Below are 19,661 nucleotides of genomic sequence, written 5' to 3'. Positions count from 1 at the left end.
CTCTTTAAAACAAATCTGTGGGGGTATTTCATGCATCATGAGCCCCATTTTATAGATGAAGAAACTGGGGCTTCAAGGAGAATAAATGGCTTATATGAGGCCACACAGCTAGTTAACATCAACATTGAGATTCAAACTCAAAAAATGGAAATTTTGAATGTGGTGAGGTATTTTTCTACAAAGAATGTTGGTCTAGCAATCAAGAGACCAAGCTTGCTATCTAGGGCTTATTACTCTATGCAGTGCCCCTTCTCAGAGAAAGATGTATTTAGCATTAAAGACAGAATCTTGTTTTGCAGAGTAAATGCAAGAAATATACTCTATACCGAAGTCTGTTTTTAAGTTCTGAAAGTAATTTATATGCATTAAATGAGGTATAATCAGTGAGGATAGTAAATTGTTCATTATAAACCAGCCATACCCTAAGATCATAATGATTTAAAATATAATTTAATGTGACATTTGTTTTATTGCTAAGAAAATTTCATGATATTGGGTGTTTAAAGTGCCAACTGAAGAATGAGACAAGTAGAGGGTAGAGGTAGGAGTGAGGGCCAGGCATCTTTTCCTTTGGACAGAAATTGGGTAATTTTAGTAGAAAGCTTTGGCTGTACATTCATCTGTCACCTCCCTCACTGAATTAAAGTCTTCCACTTCTGTTTATCCTGATACCAGTTGTATGAACATAATTTTACCTCTGTCTGCCTCAGTTTATTCTTCTGTACAATGTCTCTATCTCCTAAGGTTATTGTTAAGATAAAATGAGATGATATTTGTATAGTGCTTTTTGTGGAAATTCTTACCTTCCATCTTAGAATTATTATTATATGTTGGTTCCAAGAAAGAAGTATGGTAAATGATAGTCAATGAGAGGTAATGACTTACCCAAGGTCACACAGCTAGGAAGTATCTGATGCCACATTTGAACCAAGGACTTACCATCTGTAGGCTTAGATCTCAATCCACTGAGCCACCTCACCCTCTTTTATAGTGCTTGGCAACCCTTGAAGCACTATATAAATGCTAGCTATATCTATGGAATGGTCCTGATTACATGTATTCATTGTAAGCAATCTTTAGGATGAACATTGGGAGCCTAACAAATATGTCCAGGAAGGATTCTGCCCTTCCCTTGGAACAGCTACAATGGAGCTAATTTTAGGATTAAAATACTGAGTTAAAAAATAAAAGTCAAAGCCCAAAGCTAAATTAAACACAAGAGGCACCACTCAAGATCACAGAATGAAGGCAGAGTTAAGAGACACAAGAAGAGACAGAAGAATCAAATCAGAGAAGTAGGGGCAGTCTAGAGCTTCATGCTTCAGGGAGGCTTGGCCTACAGAATCTTTCAGATTCTATGATTTCATGAGAAAAACACCTGAGGGCTCTAAGGAGCTTCCAAAATATTTCTCACACTTTAAAATAGAAAAGTGAGCCATTGGAGGATCCTAAATTTATTCTGGTCTGTTTTTGCAAGTTAAAGCTGGTTCACTGGGCCCATTTGCCCTCCTTGTTGGCCTTGACAAAATGGTGCACTGGATCAGTGCTAGAATGAAAGGGAGTGAATAGTCAGCAGTAGATACAACCCTTGATGTTAATTTTAAAGAGTGTTTGTGGAAGAATGGATAACACAAGGTTGCCTTATTTTTAGAGGAGGCAGCAAATTCAAGGACAAATCACTAGATTTTATTTGTAACTAGAGGAACTGTGCTCAAATATTGGTTTTGCCATTCATTGTTGATATGATTTTAGGCAAGACTGTCCATGGACGTCAGTTTTCTCCATCTGTAAAATTAAGGGTGACCTCTACTGTCCCTTCAAGTGTTAAATTTAAGAACTTTATAATTCCATTAAAACATCAGCTCTTACCAAATGGCACACAAGGAACTATGGGTTTTTTGGGTGTTCCATCTGCCAGATGATGTATTTTCAGTAAGGGTACATTGTCTTCAAAAAAACTGGAAGGAATGCTCCTTCTCACTCAGTTGTTGTTTTTTTCTCAAAAAGATTGCATTAGAAAGATTGCAATTAGCAAGGAGAAGAGGCAACAACTCATTCTGTTGACCTTCACGACAATAAGTCAATCTTTCCCTTTCTCCCTCCCCAAACCTCCAATCCAAATGGGATATCATTTCTACTTCACCAGAGAAAGAAAAAGGCATAATCATTTAAAATGAGAGAGCTGATTTCTAAAGAACACAAATTGATTTTGGTGGCAGCAACTTAAACTGGATCCATTATTCAAAAGCGATTACCACATAGATATAATTTGCTGAAGGTTTTTCCCTGGGGTTGGTGGGCTGGGACAAGCCAGATGCCTTGGGTTGATTAATGCAGCTGTGATGTCAGTCACAGCTCAGACTGCCACAGACTAGATCATGAAATGGGGTCAGTGCTGACTTCCAGAATAATGCCGGATCCATGAAGAAAGTCTTGCCCGGCCATGTCACCAGGAAGACTGACAGCAGATGAATTTTTCAGCCGTTGTAACTCATGGAGATTATCTACTAAGGCAAAAGAGAGCTGGAATCTATAACCTACCCACACTGGTAAAATCAGAGATTTGGGGGTTTAAATAAAGAGTAATGTGACTAAAATCCATGATAGCTTATTTCTCTACTCCTTTAATGTTTCTGAACACTTTCCTTATAATAAGGAGATAACCCTGTGAGGTAAGAAGAGAAAGCATTATAGTCATCTGAAGAGTGAGTTATAACTAGCCATTTTGGCACAAGGAAAGGAGAGCAAGAAAAGCACACTTTCATCTATATTTCTAGGACACACAGTTTTTTTGGAGGAGGAATTGCCTCCATAAAGGAACACAGAGTCCTATAAAAAAAGGACTTTGGGACAATGAAAGACTTTGTGAGGGAAGTCAGCACCTTTAGGAAAGAAAAAGGCAGGGCCACATGAGAATGGACCTCGCTAGATGTTATTATTTTCCATCCTTGGTTTTTCAGAGAGGAACAGTGACATCCAGATGAGTGGTTTCTTGGTTTGCCCATGAATTGTGAGGCAGAATTGCCCAAAATCATCAGCCTCACCCTCTCTTCCTGAGTCATCAAATTCTAGAGACAAGGGAATAGTCAGGACAACTTAAAATGGTCCAGGATGTACTAGATAACCTTGGTGTCTTTGATGTCTGACCAAATTCTAAGCAATCAATCCACCACACTTGCTTCAGACAATGTCATGGATGCTGAAACAAATTATTCTTGTCTACTCATTCCCCGAGGAGAAATGGGGAAATGGAAGAGGAAGGAAATGAATAGTTTGCTGTTCTAAGTCTAAATTCAATTGCTTCTGTGCTGCTAATGAATATAAGTAATACAAAGATCTTCAGGAACTGATGTAGAGAGAAATGAGCAGAAATGGGAGAACATTGTCCATACTAATAGCAATATTGGAAGATGATTATCTGTGAAAGTTTGGCTACTCTCAGCAATGCAGTGATCTGGGACAATCCTAAAAGGCTTATGATGGAGAATGCTAGCCCCCTCCAGAGGAAGAACTCTTGGAGTCGTCTTTCACATCAGTGTATCCTTGGTTTTATTTGGGGGTTTTAGTTATGTATAAGTGTGCTCTTAACAATGATGACCAATGGGGAAGTATGGTTTGCATGACAATATAAAATGGGAAAAATTAAATATAAATTTTAATTTTAAAAAAGAATGTAAGTAATATCCTGGACTTTCTAAATATCAGTACTATGAAACAAATCCCACGTTGCCCCCCCCCCATTACATTTCTGTGTGAAAAGGCTATTTTTCCCCTTTAATTTCCCTTTAGAAAGTAGTTCATTCTAAATGTGATAGAAAAAAAATTAACAAAATTTTTTTTAATTGTGAATCCAACTGATCTTTGAAGAATGAATCATAGTGCCATTAAATTAAAGGTTTAGAGGTGGGAAGGGACCTTATGGGTCATTTATCACAATCCTCTTATTTTTATACACAAGAAAACTGAAACTTTAGAGATGTAACTGACCTACCCATGGTGTCATAGTCAAAGGTTAGATTCAAATCCAGGTCTCAATTCTGGCCCTTTATCTAGCATGGCATATTACTCATTAAATAACTTAATTAACTATGGTATTTGGATGTAAAAAATGTTCCTATGCTACAAAGAATGACAATTATGGAGAATTCAAAGAATCAGTAGAAGACCTTTAGAAAGTGAAGCTCCATGAAGAAAGTGAGAACAACTCCATGTGAGTAAAGTAAAAACTTTAAAACAACAAAAAAATAGTCAAAAATAATGGGACATGTGGCATCCTGCTTGTTGTTACTCAGTCATTTCAGTCATGTCTGATCCTTCATAACTCCATTTTTCTTGGCAAAGATACTGGAGTGGTTTGCTATTTCCTTCTCCAGTTCATTTTACAGATGAGGAAACTGAGGCACACAGGGTTGGGCAACTTGCCCAGGGTCACACAGCTGGTATTACCTTCTGCTAACATTTAGTAAACTACAAAAGTGGGAAGTGACAAATAAGAATATTGCTTTTAAGCACTATCACTTCGCTGCTTTTAGGTAAAAGTACTCTAAAAAGCAATTAGTTTAGTTATTTGTTGTTAAGCGTCTGTGCTTATAGAAATAAAATCAATTAATCAGCAAGCATTTATTAAATGACTGCTGTGTGCCAAGTACCATGCTAGGATGACAAAGACAAGAACAAGACAGTCCCTCTTTAATTTTATGATCTAATGGGGAAGAAAAGATGCACAGATCCTTAATATGTGATCAAAATTGTAACCAAAGGTTGATTCAGGAAGCTAGGTGAAATAGTTGACCGAGGCAGGAGCATCTGGGTTTAAAGTCACCCTCAGACACTTATTATCCCTTTTCCTAATGGTGATAATAATTGCACCTACCTCCCAGAGCTGGTGAGGATAAAATGAGACAATATTTATAAAATGCTTTGCAAACTTTAAAGCACTACATACATGCCATTAAAAGACACTAATGATAATATCAAAAGAATAGCAGGTAGTATCCATCCAGCTAGCCTTAGCCACACTCACCCCTTCATTTGGAGTTCAGGGAGAGTATGTAGGGTACAGTCTGTCCCTATGCCTACTCAGGTCCAACCAGGACCCCACCCCACCTTATGATTTAGGATCATGTCAAATAAATTCCTACATGAGGAAATGTAAGCAAACCCCTTCTTCCTGGAACAGCTATCAGCGCCTGCCTACATTCCAGGAAGATGTGATCATGTATGCCATATTTTTCATAATAGAGCTTTTAGTCAATGTTGCCTTTAAATGTAAAGACTCTGCAGAGTGTGATGCCGTAATTCTTCCCTATCCTTCTGAATCAAGAATCCATGTCATGGTTGTAATGTCTAAATGAGGTCTTGGAAGGCACAGTCACTCATAGGTAGCAGATTATAAATCTTAACCAATGTAATTGATTTTAAAATTTTAATCATGAAGCAAAATTACTGCCCAGTTTGTTCAACTGGGCAGGCACTAATACTTCAGCTTTAGCAATTTTTAGATATATCTTCATTTTTTATTTTCATATTTTAGATATATTTTCATATTAAATTGTCATGTTATTTTATTCATTTTTATCAATATAATTTTATGTATTAGTAAAATATTTCCTTTATAATTATTATCAAATATTATCATTAATAATTTATAAATTAAATAAAATATTATTTAAAATATTACATTTACATTTTAAAAAGTAAATAAATGGGTTTGGTCTATTCCACTGCACTGAGAGCAATGCTATCCCAGATAAAAAGTGGAGAAGTTGGTCTATGGTTTCCTCCCATCTCTGTAGAATGGCCCTTCTCACTCTCCCCAGTGTCCTGAATCACCTCTCTTAGGTTTATTCTAACTCTGATGGTCATTAGTTTATCCATGGTAAGGAATTAATTCAAGTAGTATCATGGGAATAGTGGATTTAGAAAGTAGCTCTCAGTGTCAGAATAAAACTGGATTCAGATCTCATCCCCAATAAATACTATTGTGTGATTCTGGGTAAATCATTTAAATTCTTAGTGCCCCAAGAATTGATGCAGTCATTTTGGAAAACAATCTGGAATTATGACCAAAGAGTTAAAAAACAAAACAAAATGTGTGTACTCTTTGACCCAGAAATACCACAATTAGGTCTGTGGCCTACGGTCATCAAAGAAAAAGGAAAAGAACTTCTGTGTTCTTTAAACCTTGAATTGCAGAGTAGATGAAGGCCTAGTAGTACTCACTTTCATCTTTCCATCCTGATAAAACCTTCATCTCTTCCCCTCTCTCAGCTACTCATTAAATGAATCCTATACTGGGGTCTTACTCTGATGCTTCATCATGGTATGGTGATAATTGTGGGCTCTCCAAAGCACCTGAACATGATTTCTGATCAATTCTCTAAAGTTAGAAAAAGTTATAAAGTATGTTCTAGGGATTGAATATTTGTTACTGTCTGAGGGCAAGTCTAGCATAATTGGAAAAGATTTGTTACCAGCCTGGACATTAGCTAATGGACAAGAAGCTCTTGAATACATTTTGCCTTGTGCTAGAGCTTTTCAATCTATATCAGGGGATCCCAATGAATATGCCCATGTGACATATTTGACTTCACAAATATTTTAAATATTGGAGCATTTAATAAATAATAACATCCTGTATGTTATAAACTAAAATAAAAAAATTAAATCAGAAATCATCTTAAAACCTTTATTCATCACTCACAATTCATATCTCCCTGGTCATCAGAGAGTCAATATTTGTAAAGGATAATTTTAGTGTTTTGACTTAATATCTAAATAAGTGGTCACCATGGTAAATTCCTACATATGAAAAATACCCAAGTCAGATGGGGATTATGGAGATTTAATCAATATAGAGAGAAGGAATTAAGGGAAGGGGCGGGGGGGGGGGGGAAGAGAGAGAAAGAGAGAGAATTAATTTAAACTGCTCTGGCTCAGGCTGAACCAAGAAGTAGTTAAAGGCCTAGGCCAAAGTAGTCTCCCTGAGCCTAAGGGAGAGGGATTCAGTCTTATCACTCACCCCAAGACCATCTCCAAGCAAGCTCCAGTCCTCCACTGAATCTCCTGAATTGAATTCAGAATCCGATTCCACTCCGAACTCAGTTGCACTCCAAAAACACCCTTCTGAACTGTCTTTAGCCTCCTTTTAAAGAGAATTTTCTCTTATGTCACCTCCCCTAAATTTTCACATCTACCAATCACAGTAGATGCTTTTTTCCAGAACTGCCCATTCTTAGTTCTCACCTTCTTTGGTTCTCACCTTCTCTGGTTAGATTATATCTTCTGAGCACTTCACACTTCTTTGTTAAGCTTGCCTTTTGTAATTTACTTGACCTTTTTGTTATTAATTTAAGCTTTACAGGTACTTAACACCTTTTTGTATTAGATCTAAAAATAGACCTATCTTAAGGTTCTAGTTTCACAATAAGGTATGAGTTAAGTACCTTCATTGTTCAAACAGGAGTTTACAACTTTATTTTCCCCTAACATATGTCTAATAAGGATGGAGTAATTTTAAAAGTTCCCAACACATTCCTGATTCTTGTTAGACCAAGTATCTCCATTGTTACTATAAGGAAATAGCTAAACCAAATCTTCTAAGGTACAGTATGAGTAGTTTTTAAGATTCACAAATTGGAATGTGTGAAAATTGGATTTGACTCTCCCCTGATTGTAACAATGAAGGTACTTAGCTCTTCCTTTATTGTATAGATTACTATAATCCCCTGTCTATTTTTAGATTTTAATCCCAAAGTATAAACCCAGTATTTTAGGTAGATCTACCCCTTTTGTATTTTAACCACCAAAAGGAATAGACTAACTACAAAAAGGTGTGAACTAACCACAAAAAGCATGAACACTCACTTCATACATTGAGTTGGAGGTCTGTGACCCATGTGTGAAAAAGAGTGGGCAGTCCTGGAGAGGAGCATCTGTTGTGATTGGTAGACATAAAATTTAGGGGAGATGACACAAGAGAAAAAGGTCTTTAAATAGTTGAAACAGAGACACACAAGGATCAATCAGTCACTCAGGTTTGGAGTGAAGATCATTCAGTCACTCAAAGTTGGACTGAAAGACAGACTCTCAGATGGAGTAAAGAGAGACTCACAGACTTGGAGTGAAAGAACAGTCATTCAGGCTTTGACTGAAGAGAGTCACTCTGAGTGAAGAGAGACACTTGAGGAAAGACTGGAAGACACTAACACTTGGAGTGAAGACACTTGGCAGTGGAACTGGACCCCTGGAGGAGCTCATGCAAGAGACCTCAGACTGCTTTCCTTTTAGTTGGTGAGTGTAAAGGCTGACTTCTTTCCTTGCCCTTTCTGGAGGTGTGAACCTCCAAGAAAGGTCCATAGTCTTGAGACTCCTTTCCCCTGACTGGTGCCTTAGATTTTCTAACTGATTCAGAGGAAGCCAGAGATCACTCTCTTTCCCTTTTTCTCTCCTCCTTAATATCTCCTCTTTATTGTAAAAAAATAAACTACCATACAATCCATTTACTTGAGTAATTCATTTTGAGATTTAGAAATTAAATTCCTGGTGAACACAAATTGAATATTCAGACGAACCATAAATTTAACAAATGAAACCCTATATATAAAGGTAAAGAATGTGGGAAAGATGTCAGGCCTTCACCATCAGAAAATCCACACAGGAGAGAAACCCTTTAAATGTGACAAGTGTGGGAGACCCTTTTATATGAGTTCAGCACTTACTGAACATCAAAGAATCCTTACAAACAAGTTCTATTGCTTAAAGTTATAAAAACCTTCATTAGTAGCCTGTGTTAAGGATAATTTTAGCATTGTGACCTAACCTTTATTAATTATTGGTCACCATAGATATTCCAAATAAAAAAAATACCCAAGTCAGCTGGAAATTTATGGTGATTTAATTAATATAGTGGAAAGGAATTAAGAAGAAGGGAGAAGGAAAGGGTGTAGGATTTCTCCCACCTGGCTTGTGCTACGGGGAAGATTAGAGGCACTAAGAAGGTAAGGTTTTGGAAAGTAAAGGAGGAAGGAATCAGCCTGAACTCCAAGAGGGCTTGGCCAAGATGCCTGAACCTGAATTAGCTCAAGGGCAAAATCACCACCAAAACCCAGACAAATAGATGCCACCACACCAAGATGTAGGAAGGTTTAGCACGCTGCCAGCCAGAGCTGCCTCTGAAAGAGACAGATGACAGGAAGTCCTGCAAAAAAAAAAAAAAAAACCTAGATGATTCTACCTCCCATTCCTGCTCTCCTCCACACCAATCATAGCCTAAGCTTGACTTAGGAGAGCCCAGGGATCTGTCAGCTGATTCTGATTTGTCAATTTCTCTATCAAAAGCCATCCTCCTAAACACTCAATCTTCAACAAGCATAGTTACAGACATTCCCAATTTTGTTAGACAAAGTAAGGTGGAATAATGCAAAATTCCTAAGACATCCCTGAATTTGTTAGACTAAGCATCTTCATTGTTACAAATCAGGAGATAGCTAAATCCAATCTTCACACCTGTGATAGAAATATAAGTTCAAAATAAGAGAAAGACTTTATGACAGTCCTATGGGGGGAAAGGAGGATCAGTAATCATGGAAACCTCATCTGGAATAAGAGAATCCACCAGAGTCCTTTTGTTTGTTTTAATTTGCCAAATCAATTTGGAGAAGGGGAGCAAGAGATGGAGACTGGAGAAATGATGCTTTTAAAAGGCCTACGTAGTTCCTAAATCTGTTTTAGAGAAAGCTATATATATTTTATAGGAAGTCATTTAGATCTATGAATTTTATATATGAGATAATTAAAACTTAGAAAGGGGAAGAGGGTTACCTCAGGACTTGAATTTCTGATTCTTGGCTCTCTGTCCACTGCTTCTTCTGCTATATCCTTCCCATAAATCCACGAAGAACCTATTGATTTGTGCCAGATTCTCTCCCATTTTGTAATTTCTTAAGAGGCTTTTTTTCCTAGACTAAGCCTGTGCTAAGATTTTTAGTCCAAATCTTGGAACTGTATCAACAGAAATGTATTCCTAGATATGTTACACACTTTTTCTTCTTTATTTTAATAATTTTCTATATTGTTAGAGAGGAACAAAAAAATTAATTGTGTCTGAAACCAGGAAAAATGAAATAAATTCTCAAAAGGAAGCAGGGTCAGTCAAGGTAATTTTTGCTAGTGAGCCCTGATTCAACATGGCATATCAACAAGCAGCAGAAATTATGAAAAATAAACTGCAGGCATATGCTTTGCTTTGCATTAAAGATCCAACACAGTGCAGTTTATACACTCAGGAGGACTCAAGGAATTGTCTGTGATGCTATTTGGATTTTCAGTTTTCAAAGAATCCATTACCGTGCTACATATTCCTCAGGCCGCCTCTGCATGATGTTCCAAAGAGAGTTTAGGAGAGTGGGAGGGTTCAGGAGGGAATTCCTTTTCTAGCACCAGAACACTCTGAACTTTAAAGTTTACAAAAATGCAACAACTCTGTGCAGTACGTAGTAGTAATAGTATCCCTCTTTTACAGATGAGGAAACCAAGTATTAGGAAATAAACAATTTGTTCATGATCACATAGCTAGGATTCAAATAACAGTTCTAACTCAAAGACTTCCCACTCCACTAAGATGCTTCCAAATGAGTTGACTCTCTTCTTAGTATTTGTGTAGCATTAGTCAAGTTTGGTGTCTGGGCCTCAGTTTCCTCAAGTGTAAAATATGATGGCTGGACTAGATAATCTCTAAGATTCTTTTCAACTCTAAATTTATGATCTTATGATCCTTCCTCATTCTCTCTCATCCCTTAAGAGACCCTCAAAATAACCCAAGTGCTTTTGTGTAATGGCATGGAAATTTACTCTTTCAAGAGACATTTTAAATAGGAGACATATAGAAAAATCTACCTCTGGAGTTCTCCATTTTTTTCCTGTAGTTTTTCCAATGAAGAGATGAACCAAATGTGAGGAAAGTATTATGTGAAAGTAGGTAGAATTTAGTTTTTGATACTAAACATCTAAGCACCACAAATGAGATACTTTGATGTATCCATTTCACAAGGGCCAATTTTCACTTGGTGATCAGTCAATCAATAAACATTTATTAAGTGCCTATTATGCACTAGTCACTGAGAATACAAATACAAAGAATGAAATAATCCATGTTCTCAAAGATCTTCTGTTCTAACAGGGATATCAAAGATACAAATATATAGAATAAATATTTTTTAAAAGAATAAATACCAAATAGTTAAAAGCAAGACATTTGGTTGTTAAGGGTAAATTTTTATGGTTGAGACTGAATATTTTAGTTGATCACCAGGGATTTAAATTCTAAATCCCAATGAAATACTCATCAGAATGGAATTTTATGGTCGTTTATTTACAACAGAAGGAAGAAATTAAGAAAGAGAGAGAGAGAGAGAGAGAGAGAGAGAGAGAGAGAGAGAGAGAGAGAGAGAGAGAGAGAGAGAGAGAGAGAGAGAGAGAGAGAGAGAGGATAGCTGCCCTGGCCTGCTCTGAACCCAGCAGGAGTTCAGAGGCTTCAGTCAAGGGACTTTTCAAGAGGCTGTTACCTCCAGAAAAGCCAAGGAAAGGGGGTCCCAAGAGATGGGCATTCGCAGAGGCTGTTGCCTCCAGAAAAGCCAAGGAAAGGGGAGTCAGCCTTATCACTCACCACGTGATCATCTAAGTGAAGCAGTCTGAGGTCTCACACTCCAGCTCCTCCAAGTCAAGTTCCATCACCAAGTCCCTCTTACAGGAAGTGACACAAATTATAAAGGCAGTTCTTTATGTCACTTCCTGAGTCTCCCATGTATCAATGATGGCTTAAACTTGGCTTTGGACAGACCAAGGGGTCAGTCGATTGTTTCTGATTTGTCACTTGCTAGCACATTCTGGTCATAGACTTTCCTCATCTACACTTAATCCTTAAGCGGGGGTGTATACATTCCTGGTTGTTAAAATTCTAAAGACTAGGCAGGGTGGAGTAAATCTAAAATTCACAATGGAGAGAGGGCACTAGCATCTGGAAAGAACAGGAAAAGGTCTCTGTAAATTATAGTTCCTTTCCTCATAGGGATAAAAGCTGCTGTTCTGTTGCAGGAGAAATACAGGAGGTAATAGGATACTTCTTTTTTTAAAAAAATATTATCTTTCCCCAACTACAGGAAAAAATAATTTTTAACATTTTTTTTATTTAGAGTCCCAAATTTTACCCCTCCCTTCTACTCACCTTCCCACCCTCCCCGCTCCATAAGGTTTTGAGCAATTTACAATAGATTGCTTTTGCCTGTTTTTGTATGCTTGTACATGTAAAATTACATTACAATCATGCAAAAATATTTTTCCATATTAGTTATTTTGTGGAAGAGATCTCAAACAAAAAGAAAAGAAAGAAAGTGAAACATGGTAATGTTTTAGTCTGCATTCAAACTCCAGTTCTTTCTCAGGAGATAGATGGCATTTTTCATCATCAATATCTGGGATTCTCTTAGATCATGGTATTGCTGAGAATAACCAGGGTCTTCAAAAATATTGCTATTACTATATAATCTTCTGGTTCCAGTTCTGCTCATTTCACTTTGTATCAGTTCATGTAAGTCTTTCCAGGCTTTTCCTAACTCATCTTTATCATCATTTCTCATAGTACTACAGTATTTCATTATTACATACAACAACTTATTCAGCCATTCCTCAACTGATGAATAACCTCTGTTTCCAATTCTTTGCCACCAAACAACAAGCTACAATAACTAGATTTGTACTAATAGGTCTTTTTTCTTTTATTAAAAATCTCTCTGTATCATATCTAATAATGACACTGCTATATCAAAGGGTATGCTGTTTTCTAGTTCCAAATTACTCTCCAGAATGCTTGGATGAGATCACAACTCCACCAACAAGGTATTAGTGGGTAATGATATATTTCTGAGATAAAGTAGAAGCTTTGCAATAAAATAAAACAGAAGGTATTCATAGGTTCCAGTCACATAATATAATGTATGAGGATTGATAGTAGTATATGTGTGAAAAACAGTGAGGGAGAGATCAAGGTATATACTCAATGCAAAAAATAGTAATATCTGATATTTCTAAGAATTTTAAAGTTAGCAAAGCACTCTAAATATTTTTTTCTCATTTGATCCTTACAACAAACTGTGAGGTAGGCAGTATAATCATTAAACACCTACCTCTGGCCCAGTCCCAAGTCTTCTCTTCTTCAGACTACCATCTTCCTATGATGTGAATACATAGCCCTTCATCATCTTGGTTGTCCTCCTCTGGATGTTCTCCAGGTTATCAATATCTACTTTAAACCATAGTACTTAGAGAAGTGAAATTATCCCCCAACTATTACTGCAAATTCTGCATTTTTAATGCAGTCCAAGATCTCATTAGTAATTTTTTTTGAATGTCACATCATATTGCTGAATCATTTTGAACTAGAGTCCACCAAAAGTCAATAAAGGATCTAAGATGATCTTGTAATAGAAAGAACAGATGGGCCCAAATGTGGGATGAGAGAAGTACTTCTTCTTGTACTTGGATCTTGCTGGAATATAAGTAGACATTTAATAAATGCTTGTTGATTCGATTTCTTCCCAGGGTGAGATTAGGAAAGCTATGAATACTTGCACAATAGTCATCCTTCATATGTTTGTTTTGGTATCTTCTGGGTCTTTCCTAATCCTAATACTACATATGGTACCCTCCCCATAGCCACAGAAATTCCTATTCATAGCAAGTAAATGATTTGTCCAAAAATATGTATATCTGAATTGGAAAATGCAGATAAGTTGTGAGCTGGTCCCAGTGTTGAAAGGAGGAAGCTTGATTGCTTTAGTGAAATTACAAGACATTGACCTCACATTTCCCAAAACAGCAAAGGGCCATCTTTTCCATATAACATTTTATCAGTGTTACTAGATGATAGGGATGGATAGCATGGAAGGCAATAGAAAGGTGCAGGTTTAGTGTGAGTAGGCTATAGAGTAATTAATCACTGAGGGAACCTGAAGAAGAATAGGGATAAAACTGTATGAGAGTAAGAAAAGATGGACTGGTGACTTGGCAAAAAGAAGGGATGGTATATGGACAGTCAGAGTGCTACACTGGTAACCTCCTCCAATAACAGGGAGAATTGTAGGCCTTCAGTGCCCTGGGTGGACCCCTTCTGGGAACATTTGGCAGAACTTTGGCAGACACATATGGGTTGGAATTTCCATCAATGAAAAAAATTCCCAAATTGATGAGGTCACAAATCCATTTAAGCTTTGAATCTTATCAAGTAGAATATAAGGGAATAATGGTGAAAAAAATCATTATATTAAACTTCTATGATAAAATCTACCTTCTAAAATATGTGTGATTGATTTTGAAAGGAAAATTTGGAAAGGAAGAAATCCAATCTATCAACAACTATATAAAAATGTTCTAAATCCTTAATAACTAGGAAAATATAAATTAAAATAGCTCTGAGGTTCCACCTCACACTCAGCAGATTGACAAAAATGACAAAAATGAAAATGGCAAAAACTAGAAGGACTGTAGAAAAATGGGCATACTTGTGCACTTTTGAAAGAGGAAGCTGGCCTAGCTATTCTGGAAAGGAATTTGGAACAATGCTCAGAAAGTACTAAACTACTCCTACCTTTTGATACAATCATACCCATATTAGGCTTATCTCCCAAAGAGATCAAAAACAGAAGGAAAGGACGCAAATTAAAAAATATATATATTAGTAGCATCTCTTTTACAATGGCCGATAACTAGAAATTAAGGAGTGCACATCTTTTGCGGAATGTTTAAATACATTGTGGTATATGGATGTAATAGAATATTATTTGTCCAAAAGAAATAATATGATGGACAGCACCAAATGAAAGTCGGAATTTCTCTAGACTGATGCAGATTTACGGAAATGTTTTACACAATGATAATAATATTATAGAGAAAAAATTCTGAAATAATTTGGAATTCTGATTCATGCAATAATATAAGGGAGGCCAGACAACTAAAGATGGATCACACCACCAACATCAGTGCCATAGGGGTGATAGTCTTCAAATCCAAAATGAAACTTTTTTTTTTCAACATGTCAAATGTAGAAGTTTGTTTTGTAGAACTATATATTGCTGTTTTAAGTATTTTCCTTTTCATTCTTTCTTTCCTTCCCTCCCTCCTTTCTTCACTTCTTCTTTTCTTCTTTACTTTCTATTTAATTGATAATTTGGGGGTGTAAAGGGAAAGTTAAGTTCATATAAAAAACTGAAAACATAACTAAGGAAGGGCTACATGCGATCATGCTAACTCTATAGGGCAGTGCATTTTAAATACTATTATTTGGTCCTCGGTGTTTCTTTTTCATGCATTTAATACACAGTGGCAGTGGTTGTTTTTAAAGTATATCCATTTAGAGATATCTCAATTATAAGAGTATGGTTTGGGTTTTATCTGCCATAATATCTATCAATAGTCTTTTTTTTGGTAATTTTAAAATTAATCATGCATACATTTAATTATTCTGTTTGAATCTTAATCATCCACATATGTCTGGCAATATTTTAACAAGATTTACTTGGATCAAAAACAGAAAACAAAACATTTTGAGTACCTACCACAAATGAGGCTCTATTCTGGGTGCTACGATAGATGCAAAGACAAGAAAGACAGTTCTTATGAAGGAACTTGTAAGTGTACAAAGGAATAATAAACATTTATGCATCTAATAAGTCAACAAACATTTGATAATAAGAATTCAACATATTTATCAGTTAAAATGAATTTGCCAATTGTTTACAATATGCTACATATTATGTGAGAACACAGGGCTAGATGCACTGAGGATGCCAAGATTGAAAAATTATGAGAGTTTCTGTCCCCAAGAGTTTTTACTCTATTTTGTGATACTGAAAAACAGAAATAACTTTTAAACTGGGGATTAATAGAGGTTTTTATCTGTCATTATGTCTATGAATAATCTCTTTTTTGGTACTGTTAAAATTAATCAAGCATATATTTAATTATTCTATTTGTATCTTAATCTTCCACAAAGCAAACATTCTATGTGTCTGGCAACATTTTAACAAGATTAACTTGGAGTGAAAACAGAAAACAAAACAAAACTGGGTGCTACAAGAGATGCAAAGACAAGAAAAATATAGTTCCTCTGAAGGAGCTTGTAAGTGTATGAGGCAATAGTAAATATTCAGTCAGTTGATCAGTCAACAAATATTTGATCATAAACATTCAAGATATCCATCTGCCAAAAAAGAACTTACTAATTGCTTACAATAAGCCATACACTGTGCAAGGACACAGGAAAGGGGTTGCACTGAGGATGCTAAGGGTTAAAAATGAGAGCTCTCACCCTCAGGACTTTGCATTTTATGCAAAATGAAGTAAACATAAATCACTATTATACAAAATGGGGATTAGTAGAGGTGAAGGAGAAATCTAGACAAAAGGCTGTAGGGAAGTTATAGAGGGGAGTCAATATTTTCAAGTGAGGGAGCCAGATGATATGCAGATATGGTTTATGAGATGAGCTTAGAAGGAAGAGGATTTCAAGGCTTATGTAAGGAGAGAGTCCATTCCATACCCTGGAAAGAGGTGAGTGAGAGAGGTAATGTCTAGTTCCAAGAACAGCTTTGAATTTACAAAATAGCTAGTTTGGCTAGAAGACAGAATGGCTGAAAGGAAGTATTGGGGGACTGGGGAGAGGAAGGAAAAAAAAACTGGAATGGCAAATTAGAACCAAACTATGGAGGTCATTAATGTTAGGCTAAATAAAGTATTTTGTGTATTAATAAAAAAAGGAAACAGAACACAACTAAGAGTCTTATTTTTGTAGCAGAGAACCCCCATGATCAGATCTTTGATGATTACATTATCCTTTAAAATGTGGAGGAAGTGATGAGGGGAAGTGCTATTTTAAACTTTACTCTAACCAATAAAGCAGACCTGGTTTCTGAAGTAGAAACACTGGGAATCTTCTCCTCTCCTAGATTTCTAGAGGTATGCCCATGAGGCTGAGAGTTCTAGTACTACTCCTCTTCATGGTTCCCTACTAATGCACTAGCCATTGATTATCATTCAGTAACTTTAAGCAGCTTTTGAAAAAAATATTATTTACTAAAGTGGCATAGTAAGAACAATTGGTTTGAAATATTCTGTTTCCCAACTCCTTCTCAAGCCAGGGGTATACTCTCTAATAAGTACATATATAATCCAGGGGGAGAGTGTACTTAGAGTATGATAGTCACACATAGAGAGCATGTGTTATCAAAGGATCAATTAAAAACTCCTCATTACCAGATGTTCTTTACTGAGTCAACAGCTGGCGTTCTTTTCTGGGTCAAACAGTGAGAAGCGTTAAGGAAATCTTCTCCTTTGGACAACCATATTTCTGTATCCCTCTATTTTTTTCCCTTGTTTGTCCTTGGTGTGACTTTCTCTGTTCTGAGATAGATGTGTTGTCTCTTCTTGGTTATTTATCTCCAATGACAAGCACCAAGGAGATGGGGAGTGAAAGTGGGTGAGGAAAGGAGAGAGAGAAACAGAGAGAAGGGGGGGGGGAGAGAGAGAGAGAGAGAGAGAGAGAGAGAGAGAGAGAGAGAGAGAGAGAGAGAGAGAGAGAGAGAGAGAGAGATTGATCCTAGGAGCTTTGTTCACTGGGGAAAAGTTCAACTTCAGAATCAAAATCAATAACTGGGCTGGAATCCTCTGGACCAGCTCATGTATTAAATATTATTTTATTCCCTGACAATGGCTATGACTGCTTCTCTGAGTCAATCACTTGCCTTTTTTCTTCACCCAGTCAAAGATTTGCATCTTGTATAGGGATCATAGGGTATAAGTTAACTTATTTATAAATTTAAAACTCTATTATGTCTTTTCATTGATTGATTGATTGGAGGCAAGGAAGTAAACCCACTTTTATAATAGAAAAAGCAGAGGAAAACTAGAAATCTTTGGATAATCACTCTGGATTTAGGAAGAGTAAATGTCAATAGATTCAGAGAAAGGTTATATAGAATCCCATAATATGAAAAATCAACAAGGGAAGTCAGCCCAAGAGAGATGAGATGCTCTCAAGACTGAAATTTTTAAGGAAGCAAGGAGAAATTATTCCAATAAGTGCTGAGGGTGGGATGGATTAGAACTGATGTTACAGGCAGTTATCAGCTTTCTAAGATTTTTTTTAAGGGCAACTACAGGAAGAAAAAGGTAGAAAAACATAAAAATGCAAATGCCTGTCCTAATTCTATGAAAATTATTTCCAGGAGTGCTAACAGGGCTGAGACACAGTGAAAAGCTAATAAATTGCAGAGAGGGGGGAGCTTTTCGGTACAAGTATAGGGAGAAAAAAAGGTGGGTAAACAAAACAGATGGATACATGGTGATTGAAACAATAATAAGTGATGATAGATAGAAGGCAGAACTACTTAATTCTTTAGGTTCTACTTCCTGAGAAAATAACTTCTAACCTAGAAATGAGAAAATGATATCAAAGAAGAGGAAATAGAAACCCAAAGAAGGCACCAAGATTCCCAAAATGATTGCAAGTCATCATTTCCGGAAGAAACAAATCCTAGAGAAATTATTTTTAAATACCAAATTTTGTTAAAGTCACTGCTAGTAATCTTTATAAGATCATAAAGAACCAGAAGAAGGGAGTTCTCTGGTTAGAGCCAAGATGGTAGAGTAATCCTCAGCAGTTCTGTGCCAACATGAGAATCCTCTCCAACCAAGATTAAAATATCTCCAAAAAATGAATACAGGAATGAGAGAATCAACAAGGTGAAAGAGTGAAACAACTTTCAAAAAAAGAAAAACCCAAAAGGTAGGCAATGAACATCTGGGGCACTGGGGTGAGAAGACAGCAGACCCAGCAAGAAGCTGTAGCAATGAGGGAAGAGCAAGCCAAGAGGAGTCACACCCTCCCACCCCACATCTGCTGTCCAAGGTTCAGGAATCTATGACCTACTCAACATTCAGATCCTGAGATCCTGACTGAGAAAATAGAGGTGCAAGCCAACCCATACCCCTTGAAATTTAAAACCTATGGAGAAGTCTAGAGACAAAGTCCAGAGAATTCTAGTCTGGGCTTGGAAAAAGGAGTTAATTCACATTTGGGATGGATGATAGCACTAAGTACTATGTACTGAACTTTTTGCCTAAAGCTCAGAGTGGAGCTCCAAGATAGGCCAAGCAAGGGTGTGCCTGACTGGATCAAGTACACAGTGAGACCAAAAACTTGAAACTAAGCCTGAGGCTAGAATTTGATCAGTCCCTGACTTGATCAAGATCAGAGTGAGATCAAAAGCTTACACCTAAAACTGAGGCAAGACATTAAGCTATTAGCATTTCAAGGGTCAATTGAATCAGCAGGAGGAGGGACTCTCAGATTTCTCATCACTCAGACCATCACATCATTCCCCCCAATTCTACCTATAATTAGATAGGGAAAATGAGCAAACAAAAAAACACACCAAAGTAAAAAAAAATTATGGATTGGACACAGATTCTGGAAGAACTCAAAATGGACTTCAAAAACCAATTAAGAGAAGCAGAGAAAAAGTGGGAAAAATAAATGAAAGTGATTCAGGGAGAAAGGAAAGGTGTTGCAAGAAGAAATGGGCCAATTGAAAAAGGAGAACCAAAAACTG

Source organism: Monodelphis domestica, chromosome 4 (assembly GCF_027887165.1).
Source record: "Monodelphis domestica isolate mMonDom1 chromosome 4, mMonDom1.pri, whole genome shotgun sequence".
NCBI classification, from domain to species: Eukaryota; Metazoa; Chordata; class Mammalia; order Didelphimorphia; family Didelphidae; genus Monodelphis; species Monodelphis domestica.
This window is presented reverse-complemented; position numbering follows the sequence as displayed.